The 10,242-nt window shown below is 44.0% G+C and overlaps 1 long non-coding RNA gene across 1 annotated transcript in view; it reads right to left on the reverse strand.

Annotated features, from left to right (window-relative positions):
• LOC118603947 overlaps nucleotides 1–10,242 on the reverse strand; it is a 40,199-nt gene that overhangs the window by 12,596 nt on the left and 17,361 nt on the right. The gene's annotated exons all lie outside the window — the stretch shown is intronic.

Genomic DNA, 10,242 nt, shown 5'->3' on the forward strand with positions numbered 1-10,242 from the left:
ATCATTTTGCAATCCATCAAAATATGAGTACTAGATTTTCATTCATCGATGACTGAAAAAAGAACTCTGACTAAAGCCAACATCAGATCAGTATCAGTCATTTCAGGGACACTTCCCAGGTCTCATATATTTGGGGCCCAAGCCTTTCTTCTGCTACAGGTTTCCTTGCTGGACACAAATAAGAGCCAGTTTAACAGAGGACAAAGGAAACTTCACCGAGCACTGCCATACACCAAGGCTAAACCATCTTGCTTTTCATCTTGCAATTAAACAGTGAGGTCCCCAGCCCACAGACAATGGGCCAAGCTGAGCCTCAAAAATTGTACACAGCCAGCAAGAGACAATACTGCTCCTATTAGACCTGGGTTTCAACTTGGCTGCACCTTAGTGGAATTACCTGAGGATTCCCGACTCCTACAATGCCCAGCTGGCCTCCCCAGGGACTGGTTTATGTCACTTAGCAGCTGCTCTTTTTTAGTTTGTTTCCCAGTTGATTTTAATGTGCAGTTGGGGTCAGTGGTTCTCTACATTACTTGCACATTAGCTTTAAAACAGGTACTGAGCCTCGGTCCCTCCCACAGATATTCTGACTAAAGTGGTCTGAGGTATTATCGGGCATCCTCCCCAGGTGATTTCTATGAGCACTCAAGTATAAGGCCTAATGTCTTAGATGACACTTCAGGAAAGAGTGAGGCTGGGTTTCTCAAAAAGGTCAAAGGACCCCGTCGCCTGGGCGCTTGTTACCCCACTGGGTTCTACCCACACCATTCTCCGGGGTCAGGATCTGTGGTTTCACCTGCCCCTCAAATACCTACACACACAGAGAACCTTGCAGCCTGTGCTCTGAAGCCCAGGCCAGTCTGTGTCTTGCACTAGAGCTGTCTCAGAGACTCCTTCCCTGCTAACCTAACTTCCCGCATCCCTGTCTGAGCTGTGAGCCCAGCTGGCTTCCCAGAAAACTCTGCCAGAGGCTTTTCAGTTCCTCATGGTCGATTTTCTGGGTGATTTTACTTTTGCAGGGCATTAGCAGCCTGACTTCAGAGGAAATTGAGCTTCTACTCTGGTAGGCTCCAGAGTGTCTTGGAAGCCCTGCCAGCCTAAGAAGCATCCCTCAATGGCTGAGCACAATGAAAAGAATGGCAGCCTAAAGCCGCCCTGAGGGACCAGTTCAGAACAAAAAATGAGGCAGGGAGGACAGCTATTCTGGAACAAGGGATCTCATCAGAGTTACCTGCAGGGCTGATTAAACCCCAGATTGCTGGGTCCCATCGAGGAGCATTCTTTGAGAACTACTGGCCCGAAGGCTACTACTTTCTACTTTTCCTACAGTTGCAGCTCTTCCTGTGAGGATTCTTTGAAAAGCTAAGTAAAATACCACAACTTCTGCTGCTCAGGTTCCCCACCCTAATATTCTATGGGAGTCAGAGTATTCAAAGGGAGAACGGACAGTGTAGCAGGCAGAATAATGCCCCCAACAATGTTCATGTCCTAATCTCTAGGACCTGTGAATGTTACTTTACATGGAAAAGGGGGATTAAGGTTGCAAATGGAATTAAGTTGCTAATGAGCTGACCTTAAGGGAAACATCCTGAATTATGCAGGGGGCCAATGTAATCACAGTGGAGCTACTTTCCCATTTGAGAGAGAATGAAGATGAAAGATGGAGAGATTCAAAGGTAAGAGAGACTCAACTACACTTGTGGCTTTGAAGATGGAAAAAACGGGGCCACAAACTAAGAAATATGGGCGAGGTTAGGATCTGTGGTTTCACTTGCCCCTCAAAAGCTGGGAACAGCTTCAGCTGACAGCCAGCAAGGAAAAGGGACTCTCAGTTCCACGGCCACAAGGAATGGAATTCTGCCACCAACCTGAATAAGCAAGGAAAGGTCCTTCCCCAGGGTCTCTAGAAAGGACCACAGCCCTGGAAGCACCTGGCTTTTAACTCAGTGATACCTGTGTAGGACTTCTGACCTCCAAAACTGTGAGATAATATATTTGTGTCATTTTAAGCCACTAAATCTATAGGAATTTTTTTCCAGGAACAAAAGGAAAATAATACAGAGAGGATGGAAGTAATAACTTTCAGACTTCCTGGTCCCCCACAAGTTAGTTTCCTGTTTCCTCTGGGCTTTTCACACTTCCCTGAAAGAGCCTTTCAACTGCCTGCCTAGGGACACAGGTCTGCCTGCTGCTGTTCTAGAGTCAGGGCGCAGAAAGGGCTGAAGAGCCCACAGTACAGCATTTGACTTTAATCCATATCTTCTGTCCTCTGCTTTGTCTAGGCTCCCAGGGCCTTACACATTGCCATTAAGTTCATCTCAAGAATAAACTTCTGATCTTCACTGATAAGGGAGAACAGGAAGGGCAGGGAGGAGAGGGGGGTGGGGTCCCCAGATGCAGTGGTGTGGGGGAAGGTCTTGAGGGTCCATCTGCCCTATTTATAGACTTTTAAATATGCCCCTTATTTTTATCCAAAAGCCTGACCCCTGCTCGTTGGTTTTTGGTGTCCCTGGGTACTGAGCCCCTTAAGGATTTGTAGAAGGAAGCACTTATCACTAACAGGAAAAATCCACTGCAGGTGAGTAGCTCAAACCTTCCCATGTTCTGCAAAGTCAGTTGTACTCCTCCATCCTCCTTCACTTGAATTCCCCTGTTGCCCCTTATCGTGCTTCCTTGGAGTGAACACTGTTTATATTCTCATCCTCTATTTGGGTGGGAGGAGACAAATGCTTATTACTAAATCAATACATTCATCCAGAAGCCCGTGTGATTTCAAAGATAAACGTCTTTTTCCAGTTATATTAAAAATATATACATATAATATATATGTTCTATATATACACACACATATATAATTAGGTTACAGATTAGCAATTGGGTGAAGATGGGTGAATAAACCGAGCCAAATTAATAAAACATGATTTTAGCAATTAGAGAAGTTACAAATGACTTTGGATGACTTCTGAACAAAATTCACAAACAGGATTTGCATTTTTTTTGGACACAGACTTAAACATCTTTCAAGAATGAATTTAAAACAAAGAGTCAAAATGTTCACAGACACTTATCATTTAAAGCACTGACATGAAGCAGGAAATTGCAGCTTCCCCTTCTAATTTCACACTAGCCCTAACATTCCAAGGTGTGTATGGTTTTCTGTGAGAGCACTCATCACTCACAGAGACCCTCATGAAGGAGCCTGTGTTCTTTCCACTGGGCCCCTCTTGGGGCTCTGATTGATGAGGAAATCCCTTCCTCACAGGAACAGCAGAGAAGGACCCTGTGCACGGAGACTCAAGACCTTTGACAAATATATTTTTCCTCCATATGCTGCAGTCCATTTCTTGGAACATTGGGGATTTCATCTTCTACATGTCGCAAACCTAGACAGGTATCTAGTCTCACCATGTCCCCTAAGAGGACTGATGTCAGAGACCAATTTTACAGAAATCTGTGGTCATCAAGAGGGCCAATTTTCCTATGTTTAATGTTTAAAACTCCCTGTGGCCACACACCATAAATCTGTGTCTTGACAGATCATCTCAAGAGACCAAGCTGCACCCCATCTGTTCAATGAGGCTTGCTCAGCAAAGCAGTTTGTGCCTGTGTCAGGCCCTTTCCAAACATGGCAATCCCTTACTTCTCAGTCTTCTCTCTCAAGGCACATTAATTGAAATGGAGTTCAGGGCTATAAAAACTTCAGCCTCAGGGATTCAGAAGGATCTCAAAAATCCAACTGCCACATTATAAACACAGAAAAATCAATGCCCTAGAAGCATGTTCAAGCTCACACTGACATTTAGAGGCAAGTTCGCTGTGCCCCCAGATCACCTGGCCTGAAGACAATTGCACCACTCCCTCTGCTGGAACCAGGGTAGCAAAATGACAGCAGCCAAAGCTCTTATCTAAGGTGTAGGGGTACAAGCCCAGACAGCTAGGTAGCCCCTCCTGCCCCCATTCCAACCCAGGCCAATGCTCTGCCTCCCTGTGAGTTAAAGATACACAGGAAAATTGTTAACACAAGCCAATATACTAACACAGGTCCTGCACAGATTCTGGGTAGCCCCTGTACCATAAGGGAGAAAATGTGGATTACACTGAACTCATGAGTTTGCCTGAAAATGTATCCACTGCTCCCCATTACTCTATTGGATATGTGGCTTTGCCTATCTCTTCCGTTTTGGGAAAATAGATCCCAAAGAACTAAAATATAAATAAAGCATCTCCTTGGATAAACCTCCATCATTCATTCAAGCTCCACCCTCCCTGAGTCCATTAATTGTACCAACTATTCAGAGAGACCAACATTAGCTTAGAGAATTCAAATATATACAATGTGGTGGATGCTGAGGCACTAGGAGGAAAGGTAATTAATTCTGTGTTGATCAAAAACTGTGGTGCCAGAGGGGAACTAGACTTATCAGGGGAGTTGGGGTAATCATTGCATAAGTGATATAGATGTCTAACCACTTTGCTATACACCTGAAACTAATATAAAATAATATTTAATGTCAACCATACTTGAATAAATAATTGAAAAAATAAAAAGTTTGAAAAAAAACCAGACGAGGAAGTTCTACTCACCTAGACTTTGAATAATAAGCATAATGGTGATGAGGAAGAGAGAACACTGGAAAAGAAAACAAGATACTAGAGAGAACAACACGAGGAAAGGCAACATGAAAGTATGTGTCTGGTTGGGATGAGTCTGAGAGCCCAGGCAGCCTAGAGAAAGAGAAGGGAAGAGATGAAGACTGGAGAGGTGGAGAGGTGGAGAGGTGGAGTGGGGCAGATCACACAGGGCCTGGGATTCTAAGCTAAGGAATTCAGACTTTCCTCTTTAGGCAGTGGGAAATCTTTGAAAGTATTTAGCTGGATGTAACTCGTAAAGATCTGCGATCTCCAAAGAACAACTTAGGCACACTATGAAGGGTTGACTGGAGAAGGGGTGAAATTGAAGGCTGAAAGATCTGGTTGTGGTAGTGATCTGAACAAGAAACAGTGAGGGCTAAACTCAAAGAAGTCTAGGGATAGCATACAAAAGGAGATGAAATGCAATTATAACATAGAATTGGCAGAAATAGAGAAAGAAGACCACACAAAATGTGGTAGTCAAAATCAATTTTGTTGTTTCTAGCTTTGGTGACTAGGGTAATAATTAGGCTAGTAGCCAGGATGTAAAACTCAGGGTGGGGGGTGGAAAGAATTGAGCTTAAGTTCAATTCTGGACATAAGGAGTTTGAAACAGATGCTCAATACACAGGTGGAAATCTAGCTCTGTAGCGAGGAAAAGGGGGCTGGAACCAAAGGGTTTCACCGAGAATGAGCCTCATACTGGTAATACACAAATTGTGGACTTAGAGAATAACCAGAAAGAGAGTGAGTGAAGAAAAGAGTGTTACAAATGATATACTAGTTAGCTATTGCTGAGTAACAGATTACCTGAAAACTTTGCAACCTGAAATAAATTTAGCTAGGTGGGTCTGGCTGAGGGTTTCTAGTAAGATTGTAGTCAAGTTGTCAGCTGAGGTTGCAGTCATCTGAGTTCAACTGGGATGGGAGGATCCACTTTTGAGCTCACACAAATAGGTGCTGTTGGCAGAAAGTGTTAGTTCCTCACTACACGGGTCTCTCAGTAGGTTTCCTCAAGACATGGCAACTGGCTTCCCTTCAGAGAAAGTAGCCTAACATGGGGATTGATATACTACCACTGGCTTCCCTTCAGAGAAAGTAGCCTAACATGGGGATTGATATACTACCACTTCTGCTATATGCAGTCACACAGACCAACCCTGTACAATGTGGGAGGAAACCACACAAAGTGTGAATGCCAGGAGGGGGCATCATTGAAACCATTTGGAGGCAGCCAACCACAAGAGCACCACTAAAAAATCAACAAAGACAGAGGAGTCAATAAAGGACACACAGAAGAAAGAAAGAATGTAAGCCCTGATGAATGTGGAATGATTAACAAAGAATAATATCACAGGGATATTTCTAGAAGTAAGGAGCAGTTAAGTTTCAAATGCTAAAAAGTCCAAGAAATGGAGCCAAACAAGCTGAATGAGGACAGAAATTAGGCCACTGGATCTGGCGGTCAGCTGCCAGGCCAACATGGTCACAGTGATGTGGAAGCAGGTAGAAATCACATTTTAGTAAATGAATAAATGAACAGAAATGAAGAAATAATGGAAGAGAGTGATAAATTCAGGCCTCTTTCAAAAGTCTAGATAGTAAAGGGAAGGGAGACTGTGATTTGCAGAGGAAAGCAGTATGTTGCAGACAAAGCTTTGCTCTTGGCTATAAATGAGTAGAGGAAAGAAGTGGAAGGAAACGTTGGAAGACATTGGTCCCAGGATACATACAAGGACAGAGATTGAAAGCACATTAGAAGGAAAGAACAGATGAGGGGGAAGGTGCAGTTAGGAGGAACACAGAGGGTTTGGAGGGCACAAGCCTGAGTCTTCATTTTCTTCTGAATATGCTGAGATGAGGGGTAAGGTGACATGGGGATCCAGAGGGGTCAAAGGCTGAAGGCTTAGATCAGCTCAAGGTATTTGTTTCCAGGGCCCAAAACTTACTTTGAGTTATGCCCGTGAGCTTCCTACTATTTGTTCAAGTTTCCTCACCCCCAACAGATGAAGATTAGCATATACCCACATTGCACCTTTTCCTGCCTTCTCAAGCCATCCTGGGCATCTGGAATTTTTGTGCTGCTATTAATGGTACACAATTTATGGCCATCCCATAAGGCAAGCAGTGTCTGTGAAGCATCCATTTATAGCAACACGCAGAAGATCTAGGCAAGGCCAGGGAGAGCTGCGGCTCATTCTTTGTGGGCATGCATTCCATGAACCACCATCAGAAGACAGTGGAGAGCTCCTCCGAGTCCACCACTGCCTCCTTGAGTCTAGGAGCTATGAAAAACCAACACCCAGTTTGTACTTGAAGTTCTCCTGGATGATCTGCCCCAGAGCTACTGGGATGGTCTCTTGTCACTGGGCAGATTTATGATGGAGGCACCTAGAAAACTAAAGGGTCCAACAGAGTGGGCAGAGCAGAGGCTGCTGGACTCACGGTCCCCTCATTTCTATTTAGTGTGAGCTTGAACAAATGCATTTAACCAAGTATGGCTCTGCTTCTTCATCTGTAAATGTGAATACAGAGAAGAATAGGGGTGTATATCTAGCACGCATGGTACTTGGAATCCAGTTATCGTTGAGCAAACACTAATTACGATAATTGTCACTGACATCACTAGTTTTTACAGCCCTGGGGACAGGATATTTTATTACCAAGTGGTTTAGATTACAGTAAATTTATTGAGTCAACCTACCTTCCTATGGCTATAGCACAGAGACTCTGTCTGGATGGTGTACTACAAAATGAAATAATACAGTAAATAAAGCTGTGAGTAAGCCCTGTTATCCCAAAGAACAGCCCTTGTTCTCCATGAGGTTGGGGCTGGGCTGTGCCCCTCAATTTGGAGTGTTATGGCTCAATGGGTGGAATCCTATAGTAACAAAACCTACATAGGATTGGCCACAGTGCACTCAGTTTTCTGTATTCAGTTATAATATCAGCTCCCATTTCCTAACATCTGCTCTAAACTGGTACTTTTGATACAGTATTTCTAACTCAGTAAGACACCTTATAAAACCATTTTACAGATGATGAGGTAAAGACTAAGAGAAAGTAAGGGATGTTCCAGGCCACAGGACTGTTAACTACAAGTTAAGCCTGCCCCTCTTTCCTCTCCCCACACTGCTTCTCTGCCCTGGCCTGGCATCAGGAGATCATGGTAGAAAACCCGAGCTCCCTTCTTTTGTCTTCTAGGTGGTATCCCTGGCACTTTTAAGAGAACTTGTCTGAATTCTTTCAGGAATCATAACCATCTAGAATCACAGACTCCGAGGTCTGAGTCATCCAGTCAGAATTACCCACAGTGCCAGCCCCCTCCCCCACCTCTACATACTTATAGAACTCCTGGGAGCTCACAACCTCCCACAACAGCCCATCCTATCAATAGGGAAGAGATCGTTAGAACCGCTTCCCCTTTTTTGAGCTAACAGTTTCCCCTCATAACTTCTCCTCACTATTGTAAGTTTGGACTCTTCAGGATGCACTATTGTAAGTTTGGACTCTTCAGGATATTGTACTTTCTGTGTGTCATATCCATCCACGCCACCCTCACCGTCTAGAGCAGCATGGCCCCTGGCACCCTGCTTCCTGTACCACTGTAATCTGAGACTCCTCTTTTGTCACTCAAAGTGCTTTTCTACCCTCTTCATGCAGCCATCCACAGTTCTCTCTTTTTCCTTCCATCCTTCCTCCATCTCAGCTTTTTACAAGCTTCCTGGGCATCCACAGATTTCTCTAAGAAATGCCCCTCCCTTCTTCCCCTGGACCCATTAGTGACTGCAAGGTCAGACTTGCATGTCTGAGAGCTTCACCACCTACTCAGTCAGCTTCTATTTTAGGGTCTCTGGCCCCTGGTTCTTGGCAATCTCTTCTCTGAATTCTGAGAGGTCTGAGTAATTTGTCTGCACAGCCAGATGTCTCCTTTCCCCAGAGAGCTCCACAAATGACTGAATGGTAGTAAGAGGAGTTGTGAACTCTGCTGGAGTTTTTGCCGGTTCTTCAAAAGGGGCCCTTTCTGGGATTCCTCATTGTTTTTGCAGTGAGCCCTACTCTCCTTCCACCATCAGACCCATACTGCCCTCTTCCATCCACTTAAGGGGCAGTGCAAGTGAAGTAGGAGCACCCTCAGGTGTTAAAAAACATCCCTAATCCTCAGCCTCTTTAGTTTTCAGTCTCCCCCCCACCCCCTGCCCCGCTCCTATCTTGGGCACAGTGCATAGGAAAGAGCTTTCTGAGGAAAAGACTTTGGCAGAATTCAGTTCAGGCACCACCCACCAAGAAATGCATTCAACCGTAATGACACTTAAGTCAACCAGCTTAACAATAAGGAACAGGTAAATTAGCAGCTCCATAACCACATCTAATGTCTGGTGTTGCTCCCCATCTCACTGGGCAGACTCCATGTACTGGTCATGCCCTTTGTCTTTGCCTCCTCATCCCCTTATTCTGGGATAGCTGCCCCTCTAAACACAGGGGAATCCAAAGGGAGGAGCACAGCCTGTCCTCAAGCCCCTTATTAAAAGTAAGGGATACTTTCTCATATGTGACCAACACATGACCTTCTGGGCTATTTGACAAGAATTGGGTCTCACCATTATTCCTAAACCAAAGTCACTAGTAAGGGGAGACTATAAACAGGACAAGTGAGCAGAACAGACCCCACCACCCAAGACCTGGAAGGGCTCCATGCCTTCGGAGCCTGCAGGATTCAGGTACACAACAAAAGCAGCTGCTATAAGCAAGGGTGAAGCAAATGATACCGGGGGCCAGCCAGAGATTCCCAAGGAACTCAGAGAGAACAGCTTCCTACAGGAAGTAGAGCCACAGGCTGCTGACAATTGGCCCCCAACAGCTCCATCTGTGCAGCAGAGACCCAGGCCACAAAATTTGGTGGAGCGGGTTTAGGTGTTAAGATCTATGAACAATTTGAAAGTTTGAAGTTGATAAACACAGCCTGCTGTTAAACACAATCAGCTAACCCAAGAAATAAACATGTCAAATCATATATTTTTACACTTATTCTTAAAAATCACGTGAACACAGAGGTTCTTAAACTCATTTGAGGTTGGGAGATAAAAAATAATGGCAGTCTTTATGGAATGCTATGAAATCTCGATCAAATTAATCAATCTAATCAGAATAATTTTAATAGCAAAAAGTATCTATTTACTATCTGAGGATGTATATATCCTCACCAAAAATAAAAATAAAAAAATAAGCAAGACAGATTATGTCTGAGTTTTTGAGTTTTCCCCTTTGATTAGAATTTGGTCTTCTGTTTGTTTGTTTTGTTTCCCTAATTTGTTTTCTTGTTTGTTGTCTATCCTATGTGAGTGAAGGGGTAAGATTTCAGAAAAAATGCCTGGAAGGAAAGCTAAAACTTGACATCATTTACTCTCTTACATCAATTAGTACATTAAAAATTAGTGAAAGCCCACAAATGCCAAATTTTAGAGGCTGGGCTTCTTGGAGAAGCTCTCAGAACATTCTTTGAGAACCACCAGTCCAGCCAAACTTTCTCATTTATTTTCAGCAAAAGTTACTAAGGCTCCCAAATACCTGTGTGTTTTTCCAAGGTCACCAGTTAATTATTGACACAGC

The sequence above is a fragment of the Rousettus aegyptiacus genome, unplaced genomic scaffold (genome assembly GCF_014176215.1).
Source record: "Rousettus aegyptiacus isolate mRouAeg1 unplaced genomic scaffold, mRouAeg1.p scaffold_m13_p_6, whole genome shotgun sequence".
Taxonomy (NCBI): Eukaryota; Metazoa; Chordata; class Mammalia; order Chiroptera; family Pteropodidae; genus Rousettus; species Rousettus aegyptiacus.